At 37.4% G+C, this 17,793-nt stretch overlaps 1 protein-coding gene and 1 pseudogene across 5 annotated transcripts in view; one reads left to right on the forward strand and one right to left on the reverse strand.

Annotated features, from left to right (window-relative positions):
• The window catches only part of CHCHD3 (coiled-coil-helix-coiled-coil-helix domain containing 3), a 286,302-nt gene that overhangs the window by 128,775 nt on the left and 139,734 nt on the right, over positions 1-17,793 (forward strand). The gene's annotated exons all lie outside the window — the stretch shown is intronic.
• On the reverse strand, positions 12,876-13,578 carry LOC121028316 (60S ribosomal protein L15-like; annotated as a pseudogene).

Consider the following 17,793-nt stretch of genomic DNA (forward strand, 5'->3'; position numbering starts at 1 on the left):
TTATTTTATTTTATTTTATTTTATTTTATTTTATTTTATTTTATTTTTTTAAAAAATAAATTTTTAAAATATGAAATTAAATATGAAATTTATTGTCAAATTGGTTTCCATACAACACCCAGTGCTCATCCCAAAAGGTGTCCTCCTCAATACTCATCACCCACCCTCCCCTCCCTCCCACCCCCCATCAACCCTCAGTTTGTTCTCAGTATTTATTTATTTATTTATTAAAAATTTTTTTTCAATATATGAGATTTATTGTCAAATTGGTTTCCATACAACACCCAGTGCTCAACCCAAAAGGTGCCCTCCTCAGTACCCATCACCCACCCTTCCCTCCCTCCAACCCCCCATCAACCCTCAGTTTGTTCTCAGTTTTTTAAGAGTCTCTTATGTTTTGGCTCCCTCCCTAACTTTTTTTTTCCTTCCCCTCCCCCATGGTCTTCTGTTAAGTTTCTCAGGATCCACATAAGAGTGAAAACATGGTATCTGTCTTTCTCTGTATGACTTATTTCACTTAGCATAACACTCTCCAGCTCAAGCCACATTGCTACCAAAGGCCATATTTCATTCTTTCTCATTGCCACGTAGTACTCCATTGTGTATATAAACCACAATTTCTTTATCCATTCATCGGTTCATAGACATTTAGGCTCTTTCCATAATTTGGCTATTGTTGAAAGTGCTGCTGTAAACATCGGGGTACGAGTGCCCCTATGCATCAGTACTCCTGTATCCCTTGGGTACATTCCTAGCAGTGCTATTCCTGGGTCATAGGGTAGATCTATTTTTAATTTTTTGAGGGACCTCCACACTGTTTTCCAGAGCAGTTGCACCAGTTTGCATTCCCACCAACAGTGCAAGCAGGTTCCCGTTTCTCCACATCCTCGCCAGCATCTATAGTCTCCTGATTTGTTCATTTTAGCCACTCTGACTGGCGTGAGGTGGTACCTGAGTGTGGTTTTGATTTGTATTTCCCTGATGAGGAGCGACGTTGAGCATCTTTTCATGTGCCTGTTGGCCATCCGGATGTCTTCTTTAGAGAAGTGTCTATTCCTGTGTTCTGTCCGTTTCTTCATTGGATTATTTGTTTTTCGAGTGTGGAGTTTGGTGAGCTCTTTATAGATTTTGGGTACTAGCCCTTTGTCCGATATGTCATTTGCAAATATCTTTTCCCATTCCGTTGGTTGCCTTTTAGTTTTGTTGATTGTTTCCTTGGCAGTGCAGAAGCTTTTTATCTTCACGAGGTCTAAAACACAGGATTTTATGTCCAACCTTCATTGTGAACAACTGATGGAGGTGAGAGAAACGAGGCCCTCTCCTCCTCTTGTTGGTACCTGGCAGCCCTGTGGTCGGATAGCCTTTTGTGTAAGCTGAACAAGGCTGTTCGTTGGGTGCGCCAAGGCCTGGGTGCCCATATCTGTTTTCAAGCGTCTTCCATGTAATGTGACTGTAATAGCTATCTGAAACATGTTATACAGTAGTCATAGTCTTCATATTTTTGTAGAGATTTAAAGAAGCTATCCCCACCCTTCCTACCTCTCGTCCTTCTCCGCTTCACATCACTTCTTTTGTATTCGGTCTTTGAGAAAAGAGTACTGGCCTTAAAGACAGAAGACCTGACCTCTGGGCGCTTCAGCTAATGAGCCTGAGATATACTGAGTCAGTCCCCTCGCTTGTAGCTGCGCTTCAGTTTCCTCTCTTCCAAAAGCAGCATGGTATTTTCTTTATAGCATTCTTGGTAGGACCCAGTGAGCTAACATGCATGCATTCACTTTGTAAAAACGCACTGGTCTACTTCTTGATTCCCACAGTGGCTGGGTCAGTGTTTCTTCTCAAAATGGGTGATCAACAAATATTCTTAACAGGTTGTAACAGAAGGTTCTCCGAATAACGATGTGTTGTTTCCACTCCTCCTCCTTAATTCTTCTCTTCTCCCCCCGCCCCCGCACCTCCCTGTGAGGCTTGCAATTCCACACCTTGATTTACTCCTAGGAAATAGGATATGTTTTGCCTGCAGTGGGTGTCTAGTGTTGGAGACTCACCAGTTAGTAAGTACATGGAACTTTCTCCTTGGCCTTTTTAATGGTTTAATTCCAATCACGTTGTTAAAGCAATATTTCATTACTTCTGATTTTCCTAATTATCATGCAGACAAACAGTGGGGATCATGACATTAGAATAAGTGAGCGGCTTATGATTTTTGCCTCAGAAAGAGAAACTCTTGCTGTTTTTCTCCCCCCTTGAGCAACGCAGCAGTAATAAATGAGCAAGTCCAGAGTACTTTATGATAGATAGTTAATGGTGCTGTGCCTCAGCCAACAGGCCTGTTTCCACAGCATCTGTCACAATTCAGAGTCATTAGCATACCTTTAATGGTTTCTTTTCAAAATAATTTCTACTAGGGCATTTAGAATGCATCAAGGAAAAATATTGAGTTGTAGAGATGAGGAATTTTAAATGTAGACAAATGGTTTTCATTCTCTCAAATGTAATTTTGATAAAATGGAGAAACCACATAGCAACATATTATACAGTGTAACACAATTGACAGCATTTAATGTACTATCTGGGAATTATTTTTTCAGACATTGGAAAATAATTAACAAAACAAATTTTTAAATAAAAATCTAAACTTAAAAAATTGTGGGGTGGGGCGCCTGGGTGGCGCAGTCGGTTAAGCGTCCGACTTCAGCCAGGTCACGATCTCGCGGTCCGTGAGTTCGAGCCCTGCATCAGGCTCTGGGCTGATGGCTCAGAGCCTGGAGCCTGTTTCCGATTCTGTGTCTCCCTCTCTCTCTGCTCCTCCCCCGTTCATGCTCTGTCTCTCTCTGTCCCCAAAATAAATAAACGTTGAAAAAAAAAATTTAAAAAATTGTGGGGTTTCTTAGTCCCCTTACTGCCACCCTAGGCTTTCTGATCTGTGTTTGAATGGTCCTTTGGTTGTCTTTCACATTCTGTTTTATGATCAATCATGGAATCAATGTTTTTCTCATCTTATAAGATGAGAAATGTTTTGTTGGTTGTATGTCATTTTTACATAATACTGGTAAGTATTAGCCTTGTTATTTATTTGGTTGTGAGGGGGAAATCTTCAGAGGAGCAAATTAAGCCATCTTTTTCCTGAAATGCCAAGTGCAGGTGAGAGGAGATCTTTATTAGATTTTTAAATATGAATGCATTTACAGTGACGTGTTTTTTTTTTAAACAAATGACTTTCTTTACTTTTTAAAAATGAAAGCCAGTGTGTATTTTAGCATGTACACATAGCTATTTGAATAATAGTTCCTTATATTTGCAAAGGATCATTTTTTGGATCCATTTATAAAATGTTTTTTCCATACTTAATGTCTACAACAGCACTGTGAAGTAGACTGGGCACCTGTTACCTATTTCTCAAAGCAAAATTGAGACCCTCCAGGAAGAACTCAGATATGGCCATGTTTGTGCAGGTGCCAATTGGAAGGGCTGGGGCTTCTGAGTTGGATCTGTCTTTTAAGTCCTTTTATTGAATATTGTTTTAATTCTTCTCTGCCTCCTCTGGGGTGATTTTTGTAGTCTTACCTATACTGAAATCTTACACCTTTTTGGGGAGACCCTGTTGTTTCTGTATCCTTTTCTTGGTCCTTCAGAATCAAAGAATTTGATTTTCAAAGGTCTTAAGACTTATTTGAATTACTCTAAGATAAGAGTTCTTAAAAATTTATTTGAAATATTGATACTTTTTCAGGTCATTTGTACATTGTTCTAGATTTTTTTTTTTTTAAATGAGACTACTTAAAATTTAAAGCCATTTGACTGAATTGGGAAAAGGTATTATCCATTTCTGGAGGGTATCACATACATTTTTACATTCTGCAACAATTACTGTTACACTACTTAGGCAAATAAGTATAGGCTCACTAAAATATGTAACTTGCAATTTTAAATTTTATATTAGTATATGTTTATGGTTAGTCTTCATCCATAGGGTCTAAGAAAGCACATTTTCACGTTCCATACAATGGGACAGTGTCAGGGGCAGAGGGGAAGTAGGGATATATCCCTTCTCGACTAGGATGAGTCCTGCAAGGTACAGATACTACTTTGCTCAGAACTTACTTACTAGTCCCCATCCAGCATCAAAGGAAGCTAGGAAATACCCCCTCTCCCTATGTGCCAATCCCCCATGATAATGAGCCGAGCTAAACATCAGAGGCCCAACTATCGATAAAGGTGAGATGAATATTATGAGGAGTTATCAGTCTGCCAAAATTACAAGGTCTTCAAGACTGATACTTGCTTGAGCTTTCTGATGTGAAGCCAATTTAAAAAGTATTTAGGTATTTAACATTCCTTGACAACTCCTTTGCGATTATAAATCACATTGACTTTTTGATTACATATATTCTTTTGAAAACACCAAATACTATTATTTTCCTAGATATTATAGTGATAAAAAGTTGTCAGTAAAATTTAGATTCTTTAAAGAAATTTTGAAAAGGGGTGATGGACGAAATGGAATTCTAATCACTTGATTTCAACTCATTTCTCTTTCATTTGAGTCTTTGAAGGGAAAAGTGAAAAGCAACATGATTCTTGAAAAATTCTCTCTCAGCATCTAAGCAGCCGTTTTTAATTACAGAAAATATCTTCAAAATTTGTTTTGCCATTTTAAAGTTTTAGCTGTGAGAAAGTCAATTGTCAGTTGTGAAATGGAGGAAAAAAATCTTGAAGTAAAAAAGCCACTTATACATTATGTTGAGTAGACGTATGTGTTTTGAACGTTAGTGACTGATTTCCCATAGAAAATTTTTCTTCTTGAATTTGGTATCATTGTTGGTCATGTAAATACAGAAGAGTCTCCACTGTCAACCAATTCATGCCTGTAGAAGTATGACTGGCATGTAATGAGAATTGTTTAAAAATAAACTGAAATCACACAGTAAGTGTTCTTCCTTCTACAGAGCCTCCCTGAAGCTGTTGTATTGATTCTGTTAGAACTGCCCTGCTCAAAGTCTTGCCCCATCCTCCCCTGCCCTGCCCCGCCACCTTCTTTCTTTTCTTCCTTTTTTTCCCTTCTTCCAAGAATTGCCTTTAAAAGCACATCCTTTGAATATCCTCCAAAGTGATAAATCTTCATCAGCTGAGAATAGATTTGATATTTTGGGAACGGGCTGAAGTCATTTAGAATCAAGGCTATTGGGTGATAGAACTGTAATAATATTTTCAATTCGATACAAGGAGTAACTGTAAAGTAATTAGACCAATTTTCTTGAGTTTTTGGAAGGCTAGGAAGGAAGTTCCAAAATAGGATCTCTCAGCCTGATGTGTATGTTTGTTTAAAATATTAGTTTTATTATTTGATAATGACATTACAAAATTTGTGTATTTATTTATCCTCTTACCTTTGGATTTGCCCCTATGTCTTTTTCCTAAGGGCTGTGTTTTGTGACTGTTTGGGGGATCACTGTCACAGTTTTATTTTATGATAGTCCTTTTGGAGTTTTTACTGATAATCTGTATGTCATATTTGAAATATAGTAATTAAACTGACACACACCAGAAGAAATCAAACTTTACTCAATGTTTAATTATGTAAATTGGGTACCTGATAGATTTTTTTCTTTTACAGTTTAACATTTGAAAATTGGCCGTCAGGTTTTTGTGCTTATCTTAAACATAATCATCATGTAAGTTCCATATTATCAAATGCAATGATATTATTTTAACACTGTCAAATAAATGATATACTTAGTGCACTATCAATTTACTTTGCTTGGAAAATACAAGTTTCAAAAATAAATTGAAGTGCTCAGCAGTTATACTAAACATTTGAGTCTTTCTATATCTATTAAATGTAAAACTTAATGGGCTTTATTTAAACTTAAAACTATGGTTCTCATTTCCCTATTTCTTTTGAACTTGATATCTCAAGTTTTTAAGGCTCTAATTTTAGAAACTTTTGCATTCGTTTAAAATTTTTTTAATATTTATTTTTATTTTTGAGGGACTCAGAGTGCGAGTGGGGGAGGGGCAGAGAGAGAGGGAGACACAGAATCTGAAGCAGGCTCCAGGCTCTGAGCTGTAAGCACAGAGACTAACATGGGGCTCGAACTCCTCATGACCTGAGCTGAAGTTTAGATGCTCAACTGACTGAGCCACCCAGGCGCCCAAAACTATTTTGCATTCTTAATGCCATCAGAGATTTTTCGTTTGTTTTTCTTTTCTTTCCCTGAACTTCTTGTGTAAAGTTTAAAAATAAAGCGAAAATACTATTGAATTTGCTTTGGTAAGGAAGCAGGAAGGAAAATAAATTAGTACAAAAGCCAAATAGGCGTGCTTAGATATTGAGATAACGTACCCTTTGTTTCTGGTTATTTGTGCTACACGGTTTGTTTCATTTAACTTTTGATTAATAAAATTATGCCTTCAACTATGATACTACATAATAAATTTAAAGCACTAATAGTAGTGAAGTAAGAAAGTTATTTTATTAAGTTATTTTTTTGTCAGCTTGTTTTAAAACATTAATTTCATGTAAAAAGCAACAGTGTTCATTAGATTTTCTAGTATTTTAATAGAGTGGTCTATCTTATAAATACTCAGTAGCTCATGTCTCAAGAATGGGTAAAAGTGGTTCTTGTTTAGCAAAAAGAATGCTGATTCATGTACATTCTTTTGTAGAATAGACAACTGATAAAACGTAGCTTGGTAAAAGTTTTAAGACGGTGGTATAAAGGTTATTGTGGATTTGAACATTAAAAAACAAAAGAACATACAATTCAGACATTTCTTCTCATTAAAGACATTATCTAAACAGATTATAATGTTAATTTGTTCATTTATTCACTCATCCATTTATACAATAAAATATATGTATCAGGCTGTAAGCACACTAATAAGAGAGATAAGTTTGCACTGAAATAGAATCCTATCACTTTTATTTATTAAAAAAATTTTTAAATTGTTATTTATTTATTTATTTATTTATTTATTATTTATTTATTTTTTTTCAACGTTTATTTATTTTTGGGACAGAGAGAGACAGAGCATGAACGGCGGAGGGGCAGAGAGAGAGGGAGACACAGAATCGGAAACAGGCTCCAGGCTCTGAGCCATCAGCCCAGAGCCTGATGCGGGGCTCGAACTCACGGAGCGCGAGATCGTGACCTGGCTGAAGTCGGACGCTTAACCGACTGCGCCACCCAGGCGCCCCTAATGGTTATTTATTTTTGAGAGAGACAGAGACAGAAAGAGAGACAGAGTGCCAGCAGGGGAGGGGCAGAGAGAGAGGGAGACACAGAATCCGAAGCAGGCTCCAGACTCTGAGCTGTCAGCACAGAGACTGACGTGGGGCTTGAACTCCTGAGCAGTTAGATCATGACCTGAGCCAAAGTCAGATGCTCAACTGACTGAGTCACCCAGGCACCCCAGAATCCTCTCACTTTAGACCTTAGCTTGATATATACAAATTTTTACTCTGCCTGTATATTTATAAAATTAGAATATGGAATCAGTCATGAAATTCTTGGAGTTAATTCTGACCTGTTGGAATAAATTTAGCCTTTGGCATTTCCAACAGAGTGAAGCCTTAAATGACATGAAAGTCCAGTATGAACTCAGCCTCTCAGCCAAACTGACCAAGGTCACAAGAAGAGTTTTAAGTGATGTTCCAATCATAAGGCTCTAAAATGGGCTGATTTTTATTCCAAAAAAAAATTTAATGAGTGGCTACCCTGTTCCAGGCCCTCTTTGGTGCTGATTTTCAGCAAATCAGGTACGTTCCAAAAATATTGAGATACTCTTGAATTTCTCATTGTTTTCTTTCCCCAAAAAAGGCCAACCAAAGTTTTGAGTCAAATTATTCTATGGGTAACTGAACATATCTTATCAAGACCAAATATAGTAATCATCAGTATAACTTATCAGTGTTGGATGTAATACCTGTTTTTACCCATTTTATAATTCCTGGTGGCTCTTTGGATGGTGGGTGTATACAGATGGTTCTGTTTATCATTTTCCATAAAAATGTTTATGTGACCTTTGTAAGTCTGCCCTCTGAAGATTATGCATCATAGAATCTCCTGTGCTTATTAGTATAGTTGCTGACTGGTATAGATTGTGGTTTCAAATTTAATTCAGAAGATATTGTGAGCACTTTTTGTGTGCCTAGTGTCAGTGGTCTGCATTTTAGTGCATCTTCAGTAGTTATCTAAACAGCTTAATTTTTCTTTTTAAAAGTTCTTTTAAAACAAGTTTTATTAATGCAGCTTGAATTTACATCTTTGAGTGTTAGACGAATGATTACTTACTCTTCATGTTAACAGTATGTGTCCAGCTTGCTCTTGCATGTTTTCTTTCGGCCTCTTCCCTTTTCTTCATTTACATCACTTTTAAAGAAAAGAAGTTTGAGGTCATTTACTAACGTGTATTATTTTAACTTTCAGTAAAATACAGGAATTCATTTAGGGGCTTGACAACCCCTTTGGGGTGTGTGTGTGTGTGTGTGTGTGTGTGTGTGTGTGTGTGTTTGCGTTTGTGTAGAGACAGATGTGTTAATATACACACAGTATTGAAGAAATTTAATCTACTGTGTTATATTCCTTTGACACAAAATATAGAGTTCTGGAATACCATGCCTTATTTGAAAAGTGTTATTTCAGGTTAATTTTACATTATTGTGCATATTTAATTAATTCCTTTTAGTTTGAGGCAACAGTGTATGCTCTTAAGATGAGCCTTTTTAAAAATTGATTTTGAAAGAAACCCCTAAAATCCAAGATGCCATTGTGATTCCTAATGGTGACTTAAAAGAAGCATTCCCATTAAAGTCAGGAGCAGCATAGGATGTCCATTATTTATTTTGTTCTGGAAGTACTAACCAGTACTGTTAGGTAAGAGCAAAAAATAGAAGAGAAAACATAGAAGTAAAATGTCCCTTATTTGCAGGCTTTGTACCTAGAAAACCAAGGAAATCAACTGACAAATTTTCGTAAGCTAAGAGAATTAAGTTACAGGAACTGTCTAAAAAGTTAATGAAGAAATTCTCTGTCTTGATAAGGAGTGAGTTCAACAAAAGAACGTTTAGAGTAGGCTTCCATTTTGGAAGACAAATGTAATATATAGATGATTGCATCAACATAAAATAAAACCAAATGTTTATTGTAAAAAATTTGTACCGATGATATTGAAAAAGCAAGATATCCATACCCTACCACTCCTGAAGACTAACTACTGTTAATATTTTATGTATGGTTCCTGTTTTTTGCCATTATATATGTAGACATACATATGCATACATACACAAACTTTTGGGGAGTGTGCATGTGGGGCAGGAGGGTACAGGTTAGGGCTCATATTGTATTACTATTTTAAAATCTTTTTTAATGCAGAAATAGGTTGTGCATATTTTTTCTACATTATTACTTTTCTGTGGGAGTCTTTTCGTGGATGTATAGTTTGGATATTTGACCATTTCCTTATTTTTGGATGTTGTTCCTGTTTTATTAAATTTTATCAACAAAGATAGAGAATGTACCCGTGGGCTAAATCTTTGCAGATATCCATGATGTATTTTCTGTTTTTTTTTTGATAAATTTCTAGAAGCAAATTTGTTGGGTCAAAGGGTATATTTGAATGTTTTTGTTTTTATACACACACTGCTAATTTGAATTGCCTGTTCATAACCTTTTTTACAGGATTTACAAATATTTTTATGTTTATGGGGTGCCTGGGTGGCTCAGTTGGTTAAGTGTCTGATTCAGCTCAGGTCATGATCTCACAGTTTGGGAGTTTGAACCCCGCTTCCAGCTCTGTGCTGACAGCTCAGAGCCTGGAGCCTGCTTTGGATTCTGGGTCTCCCTCTCTCTGCTCCCCCCCCCCTCAAAATAATAAACATTAAAAAAAATTTGTTTCAATTTTTAGAAACTCGAATCTATCACTTTTTATAATGAGTATATGCTTAGAAAGTTTTGTCCGTCTGTAAGATTTGATTAGTTTTATTTTATTTTTCACTTTGTTCTGAGTTTTTTACAGTGAAGTTTTTATTCATTCTTGTATTTATTTTGGCATATGGTATGAAGTTTTTCTAGACAGTTTTGCCAGTAGCAGTTTTTAAAATAAATAATGTATCCATTCTCCTCAGAGATATCTTGGCTATTTCATACCCAAGTTCTAATGTAGAATTAAGGCTGTTTCTGGTGTTGAATTCTGTTTGTCTGCTATATTTGCCAATTCTTGAACTAATATCACATTATCTAAATTATTGTAGATTTACACTTTAAAAAATTTATCAAGGCAATTCCCTAGTCATGGCCACTTTTTAAAGTTTCTTTATTGGTACAATTCATCTCTTCTTCACAATGAATATTAGTCTCTTTTCATTAAGTATTTTCATACTTGAGACCCTTGGTTATTCTTTGTGCCTTGAAATACCTTCATGTAGTATTTGGAATGTATATGCAAATAGAAATTTTTGTGCTCCTAATATTACTTTAGATATTTGGTAGTTTATTCTTTAAGAATCTATTCATGCTTATTCCTTATCCTTTCTCTTTTCTTCTCTTATTATTTGCTAGAGTCTCTTCTCGCTATTTGCTGCTAAACCGCTTATCACTCTTGCATGTCTGGAAGTTTTGTGACCCTTGCAGCCAATCAGATGCCTGGCAGTAGACATCATACGTAATGTGGGTTTTGTTATTAATAAATAACATCAGTTTGTTATTTATTGAGGTTCACCTGTGAACTTCATTTAGCTAACTCTTCCTGTTGTCATTATGAACAAAGAGAAGTACTTGTTTGCTTTTTCAGAGGACATTTGTGTGATGTGTTTTGCTCTCTTCATGTTTTATGGATGTTGTCGTACAGCACTTTCAAGTCTGTAATACTAGTCTGGATCCCATCATATCATTTTTAGCTCTTCAATGTATTTCATATAGATATCTTCTTTTAATATTAAAAGCACACAGGAGAAACTGTCTGAAAATTCTTCTGATGTATAAAGCCACAGGATTCAATGATGTGAAATTATAGTGGGTTCTTTAGTATCTTCAGAGAATTGCAATTATTAACACCGAGAGTGATTTTCTTTCTTGTAGTTGTTAGAGAACAATTTAGAAAATTGATGCTTCTGTCAAAAGTCTGGATGAGTAGGATACAGGCTCAGTCTGGATATGGCAACATTAAGAACCCCACTAACTGTAAAAAAGAGAGTCTACTTTATACTCCATTAAACTGTTATACATCATAAATAAATTATTTCAACACTTGTTCTCATCTTTATCAAGGACGATAAACAAGTCACTGTAAGGATTTTTTTAATGAATGTAATAGTGTTCCCCTCTTCTGCCTTGTGTGACTTTCTGCCTTCCCTTCTCCAAGCATCTCTTGACCTCATTAGAAACAAGTGTATGCCTCCTGGATGGTCCCTGTCAACAAATATAGGCCTAGAATTGTTATGGGGGTGACACTGGAGGAGGTCAGATGACTCAGGGTGACTTGCTCCCGAGCTCTTCTCATTAAATAAATGATTTCGGCCACTCTCCGGTGTCCCTGAATCTGTTTCCTCATCTTTCAAATGACCATAGTTACTTCAGAGGTTTGTTCTGGAAGTTCATAGAGATGAGACATGTGCTTTGTAACCTTTCGTCACTGTAGTCCTGTTACGTTTCTGTAGATAACGATTCCCGTAGTTGTGTTTGGCAGTGTTAACAAGGATTGGGAGATCTATATTGAGATTCCACAGTTGGACATGGGAATCCACGTGCTGTTGTTAGTGCTTTCCCACATTGCCCTGCTGTCTTCATAAACACCTCATGCTCCCTGACTAGATCCCTGCCCTGTCTGACCATCCATCTATCCCAGCGGTTTGCCAGAAACGCAATCAGAAAAGCAGAGGAGATGATGCCATTAAGGGGAACAGGATTGAATTCCTAATTTTTGGTGTCTCCAGCAATGTGGAGAACCCAGCGTCCCTAGGAGGTGGGCAATTGGTTGGTGAAGGTGGAAGGTTTGAGAGAGTTTGTTAAGGAGGATAAAAAGAGAAAAATGAGGCTGTGGTTGAAGAGATGGAATCACCAGTTACAAATCTATGTAGACAAGCAGAGCACCTGTAGAAAGAACCCCAGTCTAGGAGTAGCTGTTCCAATGAGTGGCTGATGGTCTCAGAGGGGATGTTTTGAAGAGGACAAGGAAAGGCATTGATGTGAGCTGAAGTGTGGTTATGCTGAGCAGCAGGGAGTCTTAGCAGAGGGAGCATAGCTGAGGATGGCCTCAGGAGTGGTGCATAGATAGGGATGCCTAAGCAGTAACTGCAGCTAGTCCCCCACCCCCACTCCCACCGTATGAAGTTGTAAGGAATCTAGTGCCTTCTTTTAAGTACTGTCGTCGAGGATGACTACAAAGGTAAGAACTGGTGTTGTAAGTAGTGACATTGGCCACTTCTTATATTGGATATAGTCACAAATTTGAGGAAAGAATCCAAAGAATTGCTGCCCCATCATAATCTTTTTGGTTTGAACACACAGAGCATGATACCTTTAGCAGATGGAATCATGTAAGAATGGATGAAAATGGGCCCGCCTAAAAGTAAGGCCCACCTTTATGATTGGGAAGCATCAGCTTTAAATTATTTTGAGAGGATATTCGTCATTGAGAAATTGGCTTCTCTGGTTGTGTTTGAACTGGATCTTACCTGTGGAGTCTGGGGTCCTTAAGAGTTCCCCTGCTGTCTTCTCTAAAAATGGAAACTGACAGGGTAAATGCAAAATACTTTGCTCATTGAATTTATAAGAATAATAAATAAGAATAATAAAACCATATGTTTTTTTCCTTATGCCCCCATTTCTAGCCCTATTGATGCCTATTGAGTGTGTGTGTGTGTGTGTGTGTGTGTATTTTTTTTTTTTTTTTTTTTTGGACCTAAATTGTTTCTTAGGTAAGAATTTTACAAGCATTACTTATATTAGTGGTAATGGCGGAGCTGGAGAGTATTGCTTCTTCTCCATGCCACTTGGCGAGAACCAGCAATAGTCTAGTGGAACTTGTGACTCTTTCCAAGGCCATGGCTTTTGTGGCTTGCAGGTGTCAGCCCTCACATCTCCCTGAGCTGATAGACTGGTTTGGTGATCTACTGGCTGTCAGGATTTCTTCTGATAGCTTTATGGAATGGATCAATGAGTATAACCTCAAAGAATTTGCATATGGAATCTTCTTCAACACAGTAAGAGTTCAAGACTCTCAGAACCCCACAGTGGTGTCCAGCTTACTCCTCTGCAACAGATAGAAGGCTTTGGGGAAACTTTAGCTGGTTAACACCATGATGGACAAACTGGCCATAGGTTGCACCCTTAGGCACTGAGTGTTTGCAGCCACCACATCGCACATGAATCTTGGCCTTGTACCCCAGTCTTCATTCTTTATTGGGCCAGGCTGGGCAGGGGGCCTCTGTGGGAGGCACCACAGAGAGCCGGTGGTATTGGCAGCTGAGCACTCTGAGAAGAAAATGCATTACATTGGATGGCTTCTTCCTCCATAGCTTCTGGATGTACATGTAGGTGCCCATCTTGGCTTTCCTATGAGCTGATGGCTCTGCCAGATGGAAAGGCTTGAATATATTTCTTAACATGTTTGGTTATTTGCTCCACCAGTCCATGGAAGATTCAACAAATCCCAAGACTGGAGTGAATAATGGAATCTGTAAATTGGAAGCCATCACTGTGATCCTGGGAGAAATGACTGCTAACTGCTTGATATTGAAGGAAAAGACACAATATAGAAAGTAAGAACTGTATGAAAGTGCTTCAGTGCTTCAATTTTTTTTATCGTTATTTATTTTTGAGAGGCAGAGAGAGAGACAGAGCACAAGTCGAGAAGGGACAAAGAGAGAGGGAGACACAGAATCCAAAGCAGGTCCAGGTTCTGAGCTGTCAGCACAGAGCCTGATGCAGGGCTGGAACTCATGAACTGTTAGATCACGACCTGAGCTGAAGTCAGACCCTTAACTGACTGAACCACCCACGTGCCCCTGGTGAATATTCCTAATGATGGCCTTGATTCATCCATAAAGCAAAACAACTTGGAAGCACTTCACTACTTTCTGTCCAATTGCCTGTAAGGAGACAGGGAAATGAAATACTCCAAGGAAAGATTTCCTTTACAGATGGCCACAGATTTAATCAGGGATTTAGGATGCATGAAGATAGAAGCTTCAGTTATATAGAAAATGCACTTAAATGGAGCACTTTATTTCCCAGGGATGCCAGATAATTGAGTTATACCTAAAATCTTGAACTGTCTGAATAACACACATTCATACACACATCTAGCTTCTGTGTGCCAAGAGGTGTTAAATGGTTTGAAAACTGTAATTAAATAGCTGAAATTCTGCTGCAAAACCACTGTAAGCATTGCCTCTTGTAGTATTTCAGTATTAAGTGCCAAAATTTAATCTGGGTAGCTGTGACTAATCTACTCTCTATTTGTAACACATTCAAATTAAGAGGTGTATGTTCTTGTTCATGTACTTTCTCATTAGCACTAATAATGCTAATGGGAGTGACAAATGTATTCTGTTTCTGCTTTCTATCACTCACACCTTTTAGATAGCTAGCTCCTTAGAGGATGTAATTTTCCATGTGATACATTTGTGGAGCTGTGTGTTTACTTAATAGTTTACCTCAAAAGAGAATATGTCCATAGGGACTATTTATTAGTTGATGGGCTCCTGGGAAAAGAAATTTGAATTAATCAATTTGAACCGTGGAAGAAATTATGATGATAATTAATATAAATGAGAATACCACAAAGTCATTTGTTCCAATACATCTTTCAGGGTTGTTGTTGTTTTTTGTTTTTTGTTTTTTTTTGGTTTGTTTTGTTTTGTTTTTTAATTTATTACAAGACTTCAAGGGTTTTTTTTTTTGTTTTTTTTTAATCCCCCAGACTCTTGACTTTGATGCTTGAGTATACCCTATTCATTTCTCCTCTCCAAACCTTCCTGTTTGTTCAAAAGACTCTTTAATGTTTAAGCGAGTGAGTGACAGTTCTCAGTATTTGAAACAGTGCAAAGCCCTCTTCTTTTTGTGAGTAATCATCTCATTAAGGGTTAGTATGCTTTGTTATTATATTCCCTCCACCATCTTAGCAAATCCTTTCTTTCTTTCTTTCTTTCTTTCTTTCTTTCTTTCTTTCTTTCTTTCTTTCTCTCTCTCTCTCTCTCTCTCTTTCTTTCTTTCTTTTTTTAATGTTTATTTTTGAGAGAGAGTGAGACCGTGCATGCATGAGCAGGGGAGGGACGGGGTTGGGGGAGACAGAGGATCTGAAGCAGGCTTTGTGCTGACAGCAAGAGAGCCTGATGCGAGGCTCAGACTCACGAACCGCTAGATCGTGAACTGAGCTGAAGCCAGATGCTTAAATGACTGAGCCACCCAGGCGCCCCAAGTCCTTTCTTTTTTGAGAGATCCAGAATGGGATCTGTGCAGGGATAGCCTGCTGTTACCAGGTTTCCTCCTGCTTTCCCCAGCCCCCAACTCTCACACACTCATTCATGTTCACTGCACCCCATGCCTCATGGGAATGGTGGCTGTGCAGTCCACAGCTCCGGCTCCTCTTTCAGAGGAGATTCATTGATCTCCCCAAACCAAATTCCAAGTGGAACAGCCCATTTTCAAGTTGTGTACAGTCTGTGTTTCTGTCTTGTCTTGATGGGTTACTCAGATTGTTTTCTTAGGCTCTGGAAATAGATGTATCAAGTGTGCAATGTCACATGGGGGAAAGAGTGTGAATCCCTACCATTATTAACTTTTTGTCCTTGGGCAAGTCATTTAACACTCACAAGCCTCAGTATTTCCATCTGTTAAGTAGAAATAATTAATAGCCATGATACCTACTTCACAGAATGATTGGAAACATCATAGGAGATAATGTACATGAAAGTGCCTTGTAAGTTTTTTAGAACGGGATATAAACCAAAGACAATTATTTACTATTTAACAGTTAGAAAGAGAGAACTGTGTTGGCAGGTCTCTAAAATGCTATGAATTTTCTTAACTTGTTGAAGGTATTTGCTAGGAATTCTTTTTTCTGTCATTTTATAAGACCACTGATATATTGTTTTTAAGTAACAGATTTTTAAGGAATTAATTTCCTTAATGGCAGTATACTGTGTAAGTAAAACACTTGACAATAATAAGGTACTTCGAAAAGGCAATGCCCTTTGACAGATGAAAGATCAGCCAGTCTGTTTATGTAGCACAGTGAAGAAATACTAGCCACCAGATTAAATCTTAAAGACTAATGGTGTTTCACTAATTATAAGAGCTCGTTTATATTTTGGATAAACTGCTGTTGGTAAACATTGGCTTATATTCTATTAGCTCACGGAGCTGATTGCCAGCCCCAGAATAAGTATAAGACTTACTAAAAGCTTTCATCAGTGGCTTGAAGTCGGTAGGCACCACCGCCTAATATTTCAGTTAGCGTGGAAAGGCAGGTAATGACATTATGAATACATTTATAATGCAGGCCAATTTCTTCTCAAATGCATGTAAGTATTATTACTTTACCAGGAGTCTGTGAAATATGATTTATTTAATGCATTTCAGCCCCCATAATATTAAGATATAATTGAGATGCGAAGTAAAAAAAAAAAAATTGCATGCAGTTGGTATGGTACATGAATCATAGACTAAATTGCTTGTAATTTTAAAGGCACTTAGAGAAATTGTGAAATTTATATAATGCATTCTTATATTTGGAAAAGGTTATAAGAACAATAGTCTGGTTATTTTAGTATTTCAGTCCTAAAAATAGGACTTTTGAATTATTATTAAACCTGAGATAGCCGTATTCGTGAACAAATCCAAAAGTCTTTGTGTCCACTTCTCATTAAATAATTTTTGTGAATTTTTCCTTTAAACATCTCCTATTTAGCAGAGTAGTTGAGCAGCACATGATTTCTATAAAGGCCACAATCTAGTTTTTATAAACTATACAACTGATGAATGACAACATAAACGTTGCCAGCATGTTTAGAAGGGAATCAGTTAAATGGTACTTGGAATTTCGATGATTATTGCTTTGAAAAGACTGAAAATCACAGGTCTTGGCTTATAGTTTAATTACTTGCTTAACAATCGCTAGTGATTCACTAAATCACAAGGCTTCCAAACAAATAACATCAGTAACTGCCGCCATGCCTGAGCAACTCCAATTTTCTTGACAATGGCTACCAAACTGTGTTTAGCCTAATAGAAACTGTTAGTTTAACAGCAAGCAATAGGAGTTTCAAGTGTACCATTGATGAGATGCCAGCGAATTGAGTGCTTTACCAGTGGTAACACTTGTGTCAAGAATAACGTCAGCATGTTTCATCAAGACCGGTTGGAGAAGCGAATATAGTAATTATCCACCTACCTTTTTGATACTGGATTTAATAATTACGAGCACTGTCCAGCTTTTCAGGGCTTCTAATTAATAACTGGTTCTTAAGAACGCAGCTTGCAGTTCCTCACCGTTTGAATAAGACTGGGCAACAGGGCGAGCTTAAGGTCCTTCGTACCTTTGTGGGCCAGGGTCAGAACTCCTGGTGGCAGTTGAAAAGAAGAGCAAGATTCAGGTGTCCTGGTGAGAGAATTTAATTTGTGCCTTTATTGACCTGTGCTCTCTTTCTTTGCCGTGTCTTAACTTGGTGGCATTTCTGAGAGTTAGTAACTCTTCCGTCGTGCCCTTTTGCAGTGGCGAGCTCTTTATTTCAAGTAGATTCTCCCAGAATTAAAAGAGTTCCTCATTTTTCACTTATTTAGAGCCACAGTC

This window comes from Herpailurus yagouaroundi, unplaced genomic scaffold, assembly GCF_014898765.1.
Source record: "Herpailurus yagouaroundi ecotype Mexico unplaced genomic scaffold, PumYag 100, whole genome shotgun sequence".
Lineage (NCBI taxonomy): Eukaryota > Metazoa > Chordata > Mammalia > Carnivora > Felidae > Herpailurus > Herpailurus yagouaroundi.